Here is a 14,652-nt window from a genome sequence, read left to right on the forward strand (position 1 = left end):
CCTCAGCCTCCTGAGTAGCTGGGACTACAGGTGTGTGCCACCATGCCCAGCTAATTTTTTTATTTTTTTTAGTAGAGACGGGGTTTCACCATGTTGGCCAGGATGGTCTCAATCTCTTGACCTCATGATTTTGTGATCTGTCCCCCTTGGCCTCCCAAAGTGCTGGGATTACAGGCGTGAGCCACCGCGCCCGGCCAACACATACAGTGATTCTTGAACAGTGTAGGGGTTATGGACACTGACTCCTCCCATGGTCAAAAATCCTCATATAATTTTTAACTCCCTTGAAACTTAACTACTAATTGCCTACTGTTGACCAGAAGCCCCATTGATAACATAAGCAGTTAATGAACATATATTTTGTATGTTATCTGTATGATATACTGTATTGTTACGAAGTAAGCTAGAGAAAAGAAAATGTTATGAAGAACATAATAAAAAAGAGAAAATATATTTGCAGCACTGTACTGTATTTATTGATACTGTAAGTTTGCCTCATCTGTTTACAAGATGAATCGTCCATCTGAAATGATGGCAACCACAGCTGCAGACATCAATCTTGGTACATATCAAGCAATTTAACTTTTTCTTGTAATGTCATGACTTTTCTCTGCTTCTTGGGAGCACTTCCAGCATCACTTGTGGCACTTGGTATGGGTTCCATGTGTTATTCAAAGTTTACAGTATTGCACTAAACATGATGAAAAATATACGAGAACCGCGAGAGGTCACATTTTACCATGATGAAGGATATAGTGGAGAGACGACTGCTTACGTGAAGATGATTAGTGTTGCACAGCATCTACTCACATCATTTGTGCTCACTGCAATAACAATAGGTGGTAGCTATGAAATTATTACAATAGTGCAGTATGTACTGCAGTGAACTTTATGCAGTGGCGATTTCAAACTACGTCTTTATGTGTGTTTACATTTCTCTCGACTGTGAATGATACCACATATGGTCTGGAAGTATTTGTGTGTATATGCTTTGATAAATATCATCTAATAATAATAGATTTGTGTATATTTTACAGTTGTAAATGACAAAATAGACTAGTATCTACATATATTTTCATAACATACCTAATTTTTTCTTAATTTTTATAGCTATGTGGTTAAAATAGCTTCATCTAGGGTATTTTAGGCTATGCAGTTTATCTGCAAGTTTTTTTCAAATTGTTGTAAATCTCCAAAAAAATTTCCAATGTTTTTATTGAAAAAAATCTGGGTATTTGTGGACCAGTGCAGTTCAAACCTGTATTATTCAAGGATCAACTATACACATAGAAAAAGAGAGAGAGAGCGAGGAAGAACAAATAATAAAACAAATGGGTTAACTGTTAATAATGGGTGGATCTTGGTAAAAGAAATACAGGCATTCTTTTTTTTTTTTTTTTTTTTTTTGAGATGGAGTCTTGTTCTGTCACCAGGCTGGAGTGCAGTGGCACCATCTTGGCTCACTGAAATCTCTGCCTCCTGGGTTCAAGCAATTCTCCTGCCTCAGTCTCCTGAGTAGGTAGGACTACAGGCGTGTACCACCATGCCTGGCTAATTTTTTTTTTTTTTGGATTTTAGTAGAGACGGGGTTTCACTATGTTGGCCAGGATGGTCTCAAACTCCTGACCTCAGGTGATCTGCCTGCCTCTGCCTCCCAAAGTGCTGGGATTACAGGCGAGAGCCACTGTGCTCAGCCTAGAAATACAGGCATTCTTTTACTATTTTTATTCTTACAGTTTTTCTCTTAAGTTTAAAATTATATTGAAATAAAAAATATTCAGTCCTGCATGTTCTGCTTTGGTTCAGGAACATTTGTCTCCCTACTATGCCGTATGTTGGTTTTGGTTCTGGGGATCCTGTTGATGTCTGACCATGTCTTAGAATAGATAACGCCAGGAATTAAAAAAATCTTTTATTTTGGGTAGTGAAACGTTTTCTTTGCAAATGAAATCTTATGTGGGGCATCAAGCTGCAGAGGAGATGACAGAAGCCGCTCTGAGGGAAGCATGTGTGTGCTTGTTGGGTGTTGTATCAGTCCTGTCCACTGTGCCCCCCTCTCCTCTGCCTGCTGCGCAGCTCTGAGGCACCTCCAGGGAATGTTTGACAACCACTGCTCGAAATTAAACTGGCCACAGTCCAACTGACCATAGCAGCCCCTGAATGAGAATGACTGTTCTTGATTGGGTGAAAACCTCAGAATGACTTCAGAGCAGTTGACTTGTGCTTTGTGAACATGGCCTCATGCGTGCTTTCAGTGATAAATGTCCAGTTTTTTTTCCTGCCTTTCCATGAGGTTACTCTGCCCTTGGCCCGTGGTTCACACTTGACAACTATTCAGCCACAAGGCTCTGCAGGTCGAGCCCAGCGTGTGATGGTTTCAGAGTTGAGTCCTTTCTGAAGAAGTGTGTATAGATCAGACTTATGTAAATAGAATCACATTTTCCCATAGCTGCTTCATGGTCATTTGGGATTCATTTTCAAATGGCCATGGTGCCTTGCTGCAGGTAGAATTTATATTTATCTATCTTCCTCCTTTCCTTTTTTGTCAGGTAGTTAAGAGTCTTTAACATGTTTGGTGGAGGGAAGCTTGGCATTTAAAGCCCTTTTGAAAGTGACTTAGCCCCTCAAGTTAACTGCTCTGAAAGTTGGAACCTCAAAGGTTTATATCTACTTTATAGCTCAAACCCGAGTCAACCTAAAAGGTAAGAGTATTATTTATTCAAGAAGCCTTGGAAGATTGTACATAACAAATTCATTTTGTCGAAGAGGATGCAGCCATCTTCTTAATGATTTACCTCAAGTTTCCGTAAAGCTTTTGGCAGGGCCCAAGACCACAAGATCCTTAATGGCCACCCACCCCATTGGTCTTTGCATGGGAAGATGAGACTCCCACATCATGAACTGCTACAAGGTTGAGGACAGAGAGGATCCCTGGGTTTCATCTTTTGTGACAATTCCTGTTAATGGTAGTAACTTCCTGGAGTCCTATGTTGAAAAGGTTTCTGGGGTAGCATCTGTGCTTGGTGAGAATGAGGGTTATGATCGATTTGTGATGTCTACTTGGGTGTGGAATGGGAACATTATCCAGATGTTTGCAGCATACATGATGTTCCTGGCCTAAAAATAACTCTCAGGGGCTCTGTTTGTTTGGAAAGACCATGCCCCTTCATTGGTCATGAGCACTGGTCTATTTTATGTGCTTTCTTACTACACAAGGAACCCTGGCTGTGTTGCCCTATATTAGATATGGAAGGAACCAGAGAACACTTGCTGAGGCTTTGGGTGATTTTCCTGCACACATATTTCCAACCCATTGCAACAAAGGAGCCCTTAGTACAGAGTATGGCAAAATGAAGTGCACCCCTCACCCCAGCCTGTACCAAACAAGGTGTGTTTGGGTTCAGCTGGTTGGCATGTCCATATTGAAATTTTAGAATCTTAGCCTTTCTTTTTAAAATTTCAGAACCTTGAAATTTCTTGTGGTTGCACAAACTCTGCAATGTTTCCTTGTAATTTAAGTGCCAAGAAAATTTGACCCTGGCAGACCCAACCTCTCTCAACACCTACCTCAATACTGAGGCCTAAGAAGCGGAATAGAATTTAGAGAAAATTCCTCTGTCAAACTATGCCTGATACTCACAGATGGATGGCGAATTTTCCTCCCTTGAATCCCTTTTAACCTCTTAGGTTAACTATGTAGTGCTTTTGGCTTTGTTTTCATTAGGTTCCCCTTCATCCACCTCCTGCCCTATAGATGATGAAAATCTTCTAACATTTAATCAGCAAAAATGTTTGAAGGACAATTGTGTTTTACTTTTCTTTGTCTTCTCAGCACTCCTGGCAGTGTTGCAAAGACCCCTTCAAAGACCCTTCTAAGACCCTAGTATGTGTTTGCAAAGTGACTTATTTCAAAGACACTTGTTTTTGAAATTATTTTCAGGGTAAGAATAAAAAGGCTGATGGAGCCATGTTAACCTAGGCAATTTGTGATGGAATTGTGCCTTCCATCTCTCTGCCTTTTCCCCCTTCTCCAGGAGTTCAGATTTCAGTTGCTTTTGGAAATCCTTAAAGACCAACTTTCTGAAGCTGAGTAGCTGGAGATGTTCTTAGTGGGAGGCAGCGTATTAAAGGCAGCACTCAGAAGGATTCAATGCATGTTGTATTCACAAACAACCGCGACTAAGGAAGACTATGTGAATGTTGTCGTATTTCCCAGTAACACTTGCTTGCCTTAGCCAGTGTGGCCCTCCCTTCTCTGAAGCAGAACACAGGTCCTTATCTATGCAGTCCTTTCAGGTCAGACCTTGTTTACATGGACACTTGCCTGCATATGTTCTAACTTTGGGGCCAGATAAATAGGAGGCTGAAGGCAAAAATACCTCCATTGAAAGAAGTCATGGCTAGAAGTGGGGCTCCAGAGAGGGGCAGAAATAGGTACAAGAAACTAAGAAAGAGCAGCTTAAGCCATACTATTTAGAGTGCCAAAGGAGGGTCCACATTTCTATTTTGAAACTTGTATAAAATGGCTCTATCTTACCTCTCCTCCTCTTGTATCCTCCCTCCTTCATGGAAGAATCTGTGAAGATCTTGTAATTAAAAAGTTGAAACTAGAAAAAAAGAAAAACAAAAAACAAAATGAAAATGACACCTCTAGATGTGCTTTGTTTTTTGATTCAAATAAACTGAAAACACATTAAAATCAGAGTTTCAGATAATTTTTATGTGACTCTCCTTCAATATAGTGCCCCCGTTTCATTCTATCCAAGTGGATGGTCTTGACATGACCATGGTTTGAGATACTTTGAAAAGTCAAAGATAATAAGTTTTTGTTTATGGAAGATACTAAAAAAACCCGAGGTATTTTGTAATTTCTTGGTAACTTACTGATAATGACCAACTGGACCCTGAATTCCAACAGATAATCTAAAACTCACGTATCTAAATATACACATCAACACTCCCGCCTGTCTCCCCAAACTCACCTCCAGTTTGCCCCTGCCTCACCAGGCTCCAGGCCCCTTTCTGCTTCAAAGTTGCCTCCAGGTGCTGTTCCCTGTCCTGGAAGGATATTCTCCTTCCTTTCCTACTGCAGGCAGGTGGCCTTCCCTAATCACCCTGATCACTGAGAGTAATCAATAATAAGAACTTCTTATTCTTTATTTTAGCCTCCTTTTTCTTTCCTCAAAACTTTCATCAAAATTCATACATATTTTATTTGTTTGTTTACTGGTTTTTGGATTCCCTAAAATTAACCTCTTTGAACACTGGGACTGTGTCTCTGCTTTACCATAGGGTTTCCAGTCGCAAAGGACTGGTTGAATGAATGAATAAACTTGTGAGTCATGTGAAAATGGAGCTGGCAAGAAGGAAACACACTAAGCCATTTGCTGGTAGAGTCACTCCCTGGCATCGAGAGGGTTTTTATCAGCAACTTTGCTGCCCCTGCCAAAGGCCAGGCGGGGACATCAGGAGGCATCAGTGTGGAAAATGCAGTAAGAAAAGCAGAGCTCCTTTCGATGCCTGATCATTGGAAGATGTAATGTGCTCTCCGTAGTTCAGTGGTATTCGTTACCGGAAAGGGATCCCAATCCAGACCCCAAAAGAAGGTTCTTGGATCTCTCACAAGAGAGAAGTCGAGGCAAGTCCACAGAGTAAAGTGAAAGCAAGTTTATTGAGAAAGTGAAGGAGTAAAGAATGGCTACTCCACAGGCAGAGCATTGCTAAGGGCTGCTGGTTGGCTATTTTTATGGTTATTTCTCCATCATATGCTAACTAAGGGGTGGATTATTCATGAGTTTTCCAGGAAAGGGGCGAGGATTTCCTGGAACTCAGGATTCCTCTTCCTTTTAGTCCATATAGAGTAACTTCTTGACATTGGCGTGGCATTTGTAAACTGTCATGGCGCTGGTGGGACTGTCTTTTGGCATGCTAATGTATTATAATTAGTGTAAAATGAGCAGTGAGGACTACCAGAGATCACTTTTGTCACCATCTTGATTTTGGCAGGTTTTGGCTGGTTTCTTGACTGCATCCTGTTTTATCAGTGGGGTCTTTGTGATCTGTGTCTTGTGCTGACCTCCCATCTTATTCTGTGACTAAGAATGCCTAACTTCCTGGCAACGCAGCCCAATAGGTCTCAGCCTTATTTTACTCAGCCCCAATTCAAGATGAAATTGCTGTGGTTCAAATGCCTCTGACAGTGGCGAGGTCACAGGAGTCAGCCTCAGCCTAGGCGTGAGTTTGAGACTGTGTCATTTTTTTGGCAAAAGGAGAGGGTGTGGGTCATAGTTATAAAGAAAGACCACTTGGAGTTTTTCCTGGAAAAAATGTGGCCTTTTAATAGCAGACATTCAGTAAACCCTGAAGGCATCTTCTCAGTCAGGGTGGTGGTGGAGTCGGGAGGCACAGGGATGGGGACAAGGGACTCAGTGTCAAGGGAAAACTGACGCGTAAATAATCATAGCACAGAGTGACAAGTGCTACTGCAGAGGGAAGGGCAGGTGCTCTGGGGAAGGCTGGAGGGGCCAGGGTGTGTGTGGAAAGGAGGTCACGTAAGACTTTCCAGAATGAACAACCTCAGCTTGCTTCCCCTTGCTCGTTCCTTAAAAGAGGATTTGGTGACCTCTGCTGGGGGATGAGACCTCCAGCCTGAACTAGATGGGGGTGCAAAGAGAGTGAAGATTTGCATAGAACCAAGCCTTTCTAAAGTAAAATACTGGCTTTAACAGAGAACCTTGAGGGAGATTCAATAAAAGGTGGAGGGGCATGAATCAACAGCAGCTAGAAAATACTTTACAAGAGCTAGGGAGTGGAGAAAGCTGGAGGGACTTAGGGTGGGGAAATGAGAAGGAAAAGCAATACCCCTGGATGGTAAATAGAAAGGGAAGCCCACCTAAGTGGGTTCTGTTGGCTTCTGGGATTTGGAGTGGGTGCTTCCACTTCTAAAAATGTATTCTATGAAACCAATCAGATGTATGTGCAAAGATGTCTATTCCTTTATTGATGGTAAACACTAGAATAGCTAAACACAGGGTTCAGTTAAATAATTTATGGTCTACTTAGAATATGGTGATACCATTAAAAATAATGATTTTGTTTTATTTATATTGAGATGAAAAGACATTTGAGAAATGTTGATAAGTAAAAAAAAAAAAACCAAAAACACAAACAAAAAAACAAGTTACAAAGCAACATTAAAAACATATAAAGGCCTAGAAGTAAATACAAAATGCTCACAGCAGGGGGATTAAGAACAATTAGTTTTCGCTTTACACTTCTATGTAGTCCCACCCCCTACCATGAGTAGGCATTAAATTTACAACCAGAAAATCAGTAAAGTTATTTCTGTTTTGAAAGGAAAAGTCCACAGGGTTTTTAAAAGAGATGATTAGGGCCAGAATCCTAATTGAGTAACTGTTAGGAAATGCTGTTACTCATTCCACATCCTCCACAGAGATCCTCCCAGTAGGTAGGGGGCTTAGGAGGTTTGTAACTTTGACTCTGAGTGGAGAGATAAACACTTTCTTGGGTTTACTCCTTAACGCTGGGAGTGGGGCTCCCCCTTCTATACTCTAGAATATGCTTCGGAGCAGGAAGCCCCTTCCCCTGCTGCCTGAGCTAGCGGCTCTCCATGCTGGCTGCACATCAGACTTTGTAGGAGAACTGAAAGCAGTACCCACCTCTCAGACAAATGTGATTGTACTCCCTGGGGATGCGACCCAGGGAGTGGGCCCAAGTGATGCTATTCTGCAGCCAAGTTTGAGTCCCTCCTGATGTGAAGATAATGAATGAAAAATCAACAGTCGGAATCATAAATCTGGAGGAGTATTTTTAAGGCATGCCGGACCTGAGCATAGATCTTTGAAAAAAAAATTGATTCCTTGGTCAAATACTTCAGTCCCTCCCTCTAGGAAAGTCTCAAAGTACATGAGAAAATAAAGACTCTGGGAAGTCATGCGGCAAAGAAATTTATTTCATTGGTTTCAGATGGATTTCCCAGTGGTTTCTGATCGTGGAAAGCGTTGTCTGGGGTAACCCTTTATCTTGGGTTAGCAGTGTCTGGCCAGTGCCTGGAGTCTCTCTTGCATGCCATAATTTGGCCACCCTGTGGGGACACTTCTCCACAAGGACCCTAGGACGTTGGTAAGATCAAAACAGATCCCTGGACAGACAGCAAAGTGAAGGGGAGAAGCTCCAAATCTGGAACTGGGGGTAAGCCTATTGCTTGGTGGAGCACCTTGACCTGGGGCAATGTGGAGGGGACGCCCTGGCTACAGAATCTGGGGTACACAGAAGGAAAATGAGGTCCAAAGAGGTAATTAAGCACCTTGTTCCACATTAGGAAGCTGGGCAGGGGCCCAGCAGAAACTAGAACCTAGACTTTCTGCTTCTCAGTCAGGCCCCTTTCCCTCCCTCACCAAGACAAAGTTGTGATTTCAGGCATTTTATGATCTTGGAATAAAGGAACACTGCTATGATTAATGGGAAGTTCTTGCCTTCTTATCCCATTTTGTGTTCCCGTCTCCATCTGCCAAGAAGACACCCAAAGCTCTAAGTATCATTCGGTTGTAAGGAATGTTTAGAATTGAAGAGCTGCTTTGACACAATTAAAAGCTTCCAGAAGGCTGTTACAGCCCCAATTATTTACTTAGTGATAGTGAGCTATTTAAATTTCATTATGGAGTAGAAAATAGGGAGATAAGAACAAAATATGGTCAGGCTGACTGACCTCAAAACTTCTGCTCCTTTTGTTCATAAAAGATAGCAGAAGCAGAACATTCAGATTCAAGGATCGTTTTGCTAAACTGTGCATTCTCTTAAACGGAATTGTTTCTTAATCTCTTTGTGGGCTGCTAATGGGCCGTTTATCAGGGTGTTCCAAGGCAAAGTGAATCTGGAAGAAATAGGGCTACTGACTTTGGGATAAGTCTCCCTGGGTTGCAGGTGGTTGGACAATGACTCAGTGACTTCCTACTTTAAGCTAAATGAGATTCACTATTGTAAAGTCATAGACATACATCCCAAAGCAAACAGAGGAATGACATGCTTTCCATTCTCCTGACTGTTTTCCAGACATCATTTTAATTGTTGAAACTTTCCTTTTTCTCCTCCGGTTCCCATTCCAGGTTGTTTTCTGTAGTTATTTTAACCATAACATTTCCAATGACACAACTTCTCATTTTGTTCTTTGCATAGGGAGCAGGAAGGGACACTACGGTATGGCAGGGTGGAGGATGTGGTTTGGGGGATTGTCAAAAGGAGCACTTACCTGATGTGTGTATATATATCTATTTAAGTGAGGTATAATTTACATACAGTAAAACTCACCCTTCTTAGAGTATACTTTTATGAGTTTTGACGCATAAATTCAGCTGTATGACTACCACCGAAATCAAGATATAGAACAGGTCTGTCACTCTAAAGTGTTCTCTCCTGCTTCTTTGTTGTCAATTCCTCTCTTCTACCTCCAGCCCCTGGCAACCTAGCAGCTCAGTTTCTTATCTCCATGGTTCTGCCTTTTCCAGGAAGTCATATACAAGGAATCACACAATATGTAGTCTTTTGGGTCTGGATTTACTCACTCAGCATAACGCATTTGAGGTTCATCCATGTGGTGGTATGTTTGTTGCTTTGTTGTGGTTGTATGTTTGTTGTCATTTGTTGCTTTGTGTTGCCGAGTAGGGTTCTGTTGTGTACTACAGTATATTTTGCTCTTCACCAGTTAAAGGACACTGGGATTTTTTTCCAGTCTTGGCAAGTATAAATAAAGCTACTTTAAACATTCATATACAGGTTTTTGTGCGGCTATATGTTTTCATTTCTTTTTTTTTTTTTTGAGACGGAGTCTCGCTTTGTCGCCCAGGCTGGAGTGCAGTGGCCTGATCTCAGCTCACTGAAAGCTCTGCCTCCTGGGTTCATGCCATTTTCCTGCCTCAGCCTCCCCAGTAGCTGGGACTACAGGCGCCTGCTGCCACACCTGGGTAATTTTTTGTATTTTTTAGTAGAAATGGGGTTTCACCATGTTAGCCAGGATGATCTCAATCTCCTGACCTCCTGCCCACCTTGGCCTCCCAAAGTGCTGGGATTACAGGCGTGAGCCACCGCACCCGGCCATGTTTTTATTTCTTTTGAGTAAATATCTAGGAGTGGTATTGTTTATATATAATAAACATATATAGTGGTCATGTGGTAAGCTTATGTATAACTTTATAAGAACGCCATGTTTAATTTCATAATAAATTTGTATATGTTTGTCTTCCTAAATAATATATGAATTTGATTTTGTTTTTAATTTTTTACAAGGGTATCATGCTGAGGTAATCTTTTAGTAATTAACATTTTTTTCACTTAGGATCATAATATTAAGATGTATCCATATTGTTACACAGTTTGTTTGTTCCTGTCTCCTCTTGACGGGCATTTGGTTGTTTCCAGGATTTTGTTATTGTTTTGTTTTACTACTGACAGTCTTAAATATGTCTCTTGTTGTATTAGTTATCTATGTCTGCATAACAATATAACTCCATTATTATTATTTTTTTTTAATTAAAAAAATTTTTTTTAGCAGAGACATGGTTTTGCCATGTTGGCCAGGCTGGTCTTGAACTCCCAACCTCAAGTGATCCACCCACCTCGGCCTCCCAAAGTGTTGGAATTACAGGTGTGAGCCACTGTGCTCAGCCAATATAACCCAAAACTCAGTTACTTAAATAATATACATTTGTTATCTCACAGTTTCTGTGAGTCAGAGTCTGGGCAGGGCTTAGCTGGGTCCTCTGCTTCAAGTCCTCAGAAGTCTGCAGTTAAGGTGTTGTCCAGGGTAAGGTGTTGTCCAGGGCTGTGGTCTAATCTCAAGGCTTGATTGGGGAAGATTCACTTTCAAGTGCATGTGGTTGTTGGCAGGATTCAGGTTTTTGCAGGTTGCCAGGCCAGGGCCTCATTTTCTTGCCTGCTCTTGGCAGAGGGCACCCTCAGTTTCTTGTCATGTGGGCCTCCTCAGAGTGATCACCTGCTTCATTAAAGCTGGCAAGGAAGAGGGTCTGCAGGCATGATAAACCTTATATTCTTAGGTAAAGTAATCGCAGATATATCATCCATCACCATGACCATATTCTATTGGTTAGAAGCAATTCACCAGTCCTGCCCACAGTCAAAGGAAGGAGATTGCACGTATAAATACCGGAAGGAAGGGATAGTTGGTGACCATTTTAGATTCTATCTGCCTCAGTTGCTACACGTGCATATGATTTTCTCTGTGCTTATACCTGGGAGCAAATTGCTGTGTCCAAGGGTTTTCTTTTCTTAATAATGCTCTTTACTTAAAGGCTATGTTTTGTGGAATTAATATAGCTAGGTCAGTTTTCTTTTGATTAATATTTATGTATTATGTCTTTTTCCATTCTTTTGCTTTCTGTCTTTGCATATCTGTATGTTTGAGGTATGTTTTTTTGTAAATAGCATGTGTCAAAATTTTACAAATGAATCGAATCTGTCACACCTGATGTCTTAAGTGGTGAGCTCAATCCATCTACCTTTGTTATAATAAATGACATACATGGACCAATTTTTATAATTCTAACTTGTTATTTCAGCTGTGCTACTTTTTCAATGCTTTCTTCTATTTTTCTTACTTTTATTTTTAATAATATATTTTTATCTCCCTAATTCTTCTTAATAAAGTAAAAATCTAGGATTCCTTGCTCCCTCCCCTGCCCTGTTAATGTTGATATAACCTAGGCTTTTAATTCTGCATTGTTACAGATATATTTTCTCCTTTTCATTGGTCTTAGCTTGCTTTTTGCTTTTTAAGCAATAAGTGTTTAGGTGTTTGATCACCCTTGTTCCACAAATCTCTTGCTGAGTCTCCTGGATTTTTCTCTCTCATGCATCGTACTTTAGCCAAAACAGTTTACAGTGCACATCTTTCTGCAGCAAATCTTCTATGCCTGAGAATATTTTTATTTGACCTTAATATTTGAATGACAGTTTGGTTGACTATAAAATAATAGGTTCTAAATTCTATTTCCTTCAATTCTGTCAAAACATGACTCCATTTTTTTGCATCCAATATCGTTGATGCCAATCTGATTCTCGTTCTTTTGTATGTGGTCTCCTCTTTTTATGACAGCTTTTAGAACTTCTTCTGTTTTATAAAAATCTTAAGTTTTATTATAGTGTACCTGGGTATGAGTTTTTCTTTTTTTCTCTCTCTCATGTGTGTGTGTGTGTTTGTGTATATTCTGCTTTCTCTTTCTCTCTCTGTAGATGTGGCAGAATAATTGATCTTTGTTATGTCCTCAAATCTTTTTCCCCTCCATTTTTTTCTTTTTTTAAATGGAACTCCTGTTGTTTGGATGTTAGTACCTCTGCATCTGTTTTCCTTATCTCTTAGCTTTTCTTTTTATTAATATATTGTCTATTTCCTTGTCCTTTTCTTCTACCTTCTGATGTATTTTTTTTCAATCTGATATCCCAAATCACTAATTTGTTCTTCAGTAGTATCAATTCTGCTCTTTATTTGTATTTTTATATTTTTATTACTAGTATTTCTGCTTGATTCTTTTTATGTATTTTTTGCTTCTTATTAATTTTCCTTCTATCTTTTAATATATTTACCAGGATGATTAAAAATACTTGATCCATCTGTCCTAATATTTCTGCTTCTGTTGGAATTTGTCATCCAGGAGGCCCTCTTCCTTTTGAGATGTCTGTGCTCCTCAAATGTCCTGTTATTTTGTTTTGTGTGCTCATTTTTTCCCTAGGGCACTGACTCCACAGGCAGTACATGTTGAGAAAGGCAGGTCCAGGCCTGTTAGCTCCAGTGAACTCAGGGGATGGGGCTAGGTGAGCCCCAGGGTGGAAAGCTCTGAAAATTATTTTCTGTTGCTCCTTATCCCACAAAATAAGCCTTTAGGTAAGGCCTTCATGTTTTGTCCCTCAGAGAGAAGCAGATTTGCAGGAGATAGTCAGAATTCAGTGGTTTTGAACCTTGGCTGCACATTCAAATGACCTGGGAAGCCTCTACAAATCTGGATGCTCGCGTCGTGCCCCAGAGCAATTTCAATGGAATCTCTGGAGGTGGAATCCAAGCAGCGGGACTTTCAAACTCCCCACGTGATTTCTGTGTGCAACCAAGTTTGAGGCCCACCATCAAGATCAGATTGTAATTTTCCAGCCCTGGGAGTTTGAAGGGGAAGAGACATAGAAATAACTTCCAGAGGTCAGTTTCTTCTGAGGATATCTGAGCTTGGCAGGTGAGGTGTAGGCACTGTTTGCCCCAAGGTGATATGGGGTTGGTGAGAGGAAGCAGGAGTAGAATTCCACCAGTTTTTCTATTTTCTCTTCCCACAACCCTGCTGGGCTGCTTCCTGCCTTGGGACGAAGCCACCACTTCGCAACCTCATTTGAAAAAACATTCCCAGTCAACTTAAGAGCTTCTCACAATGTTCTCTTCTTTACTTTTCTGGCTCCTGTGGGATTAATGGGGGTGAGAGGTGGGGTGGACATCCAGTGGCCTCACTAGTTCGGCATCTTTGCCTGAGCTGGAGCTACTCAGGGTATGATCAAGGGACCCAAAGCATCAGCATCTCTTATGAGCTTGTTAGAGATGCAGAATCCCAGGCCCCACCCTGGACCTACAGAGGCAAAATCTGCATTGAACAAGATTGCCAAGAGATTCCCGAGCACATGAAAGTTTGATAAGCACTTCTTTACATAGCATAGATGCTGAACAAATATATTTAAATTGAATCAAGAACCTTTTTGACTACTACCTCAGAGTTTGCTCGGTCATGTTGTTCCTATAAAATGTTGATTTTAGTTCTTTGATTTGAGCTATTTCTGCTGTAGGCCAGAATTCAACAATGCTGGATTTTCCTACTATGCAGATGGATTTTAAGAACAGGATTCTTTAAGAAAAACAATGCTCCCGTAGCACCATCTACCTCTCAGTGGTAGCACTCATCGCTATTGCAATTTTCTATTTACAATTGTGGATGGTTGATTGATGTCTGGCATGATATTATAAGCTCCAGAAGGACCAGAAAGAAATCTGACTTTATTAGAGTTGTCTCCCTAATGCCCAGAGCAGTGTGTGGCATATAGCAGGTGCTTAATATATATTAATCAAATGAGAGAAATGACTTAGGCCTTTGCAGTGACTTCCGTAACTGATGGTTGTCTATCAAATGCTAATATGAATGATTACACCTGTAAAGTCAAAGAAATACATATGGTTTCAGGAATATGTTTCTTCCATCTTTACTGTTTCTTGTCATTAATATTAGATACAATTACTTGAATTTTTAGGGTCTTATGTTAATTTTTTAAAAATTTGATGCCTACTGGCATTTAAATAAATATGAACATTTAGAATTGATTAATTTCTTAATTCATTGTCTACTTTTTAAATAAAACAAAAGAAAGCAAAAACATTGCCTTCAAGGAATGGAACATCTCCTTGATATTCTGAGGAAAGAATGAAGACATTTATGATATTAGACGAAAAAGCAAAGGAATAAAGAGGTCATGGCAAGTGCTGGGAATGAGTCCTGTTTGACCTGTTTTCACTCCTGTTCTTTTCTCCTCCCTGCCCACCCCAGTTTAGGCCCAGGCAGGAGCCCAACCAATAAACGTTAAATCTACTCTTTTCCC

General features: G+C 40.6%; 1 long non-coding RNA gene across 1 annotated transcript in view; it reads right to left on the bottom strand.

Annotated features, from left to right (window-relative positions):
• Positions 1–14,652, bottom strand: part of LOC103876547 — a 60,581-nt gene that overhangs the window by 13,818 nt on the left and 32,111 nt on the right. Inside the window, exon 2 of the long non-coding RNA XR_001893612.3 lies at positions 4,538–4,607. This is a non-coding gene — a long non-coding RNA (uncharacterized LOC103876547). The remainder of the gene's footprint in view (positions 1–4,537; positions 4,608–14,652) is intronic.

This window comes from Papio anubis, chromosome 10 (genome assembly GCF_008728515.1).
Source record: "Papio anubis isolate 15944 chromosome 10, Panubis1.0, whole genome shotgun sequence".
In the NCBI taxonomy this organism is placed as follows: Eukaryota; Metazoa; Chordata; class Mammalia; order Primates; family Cercopithecidae; genus Papio; species Papio anubis.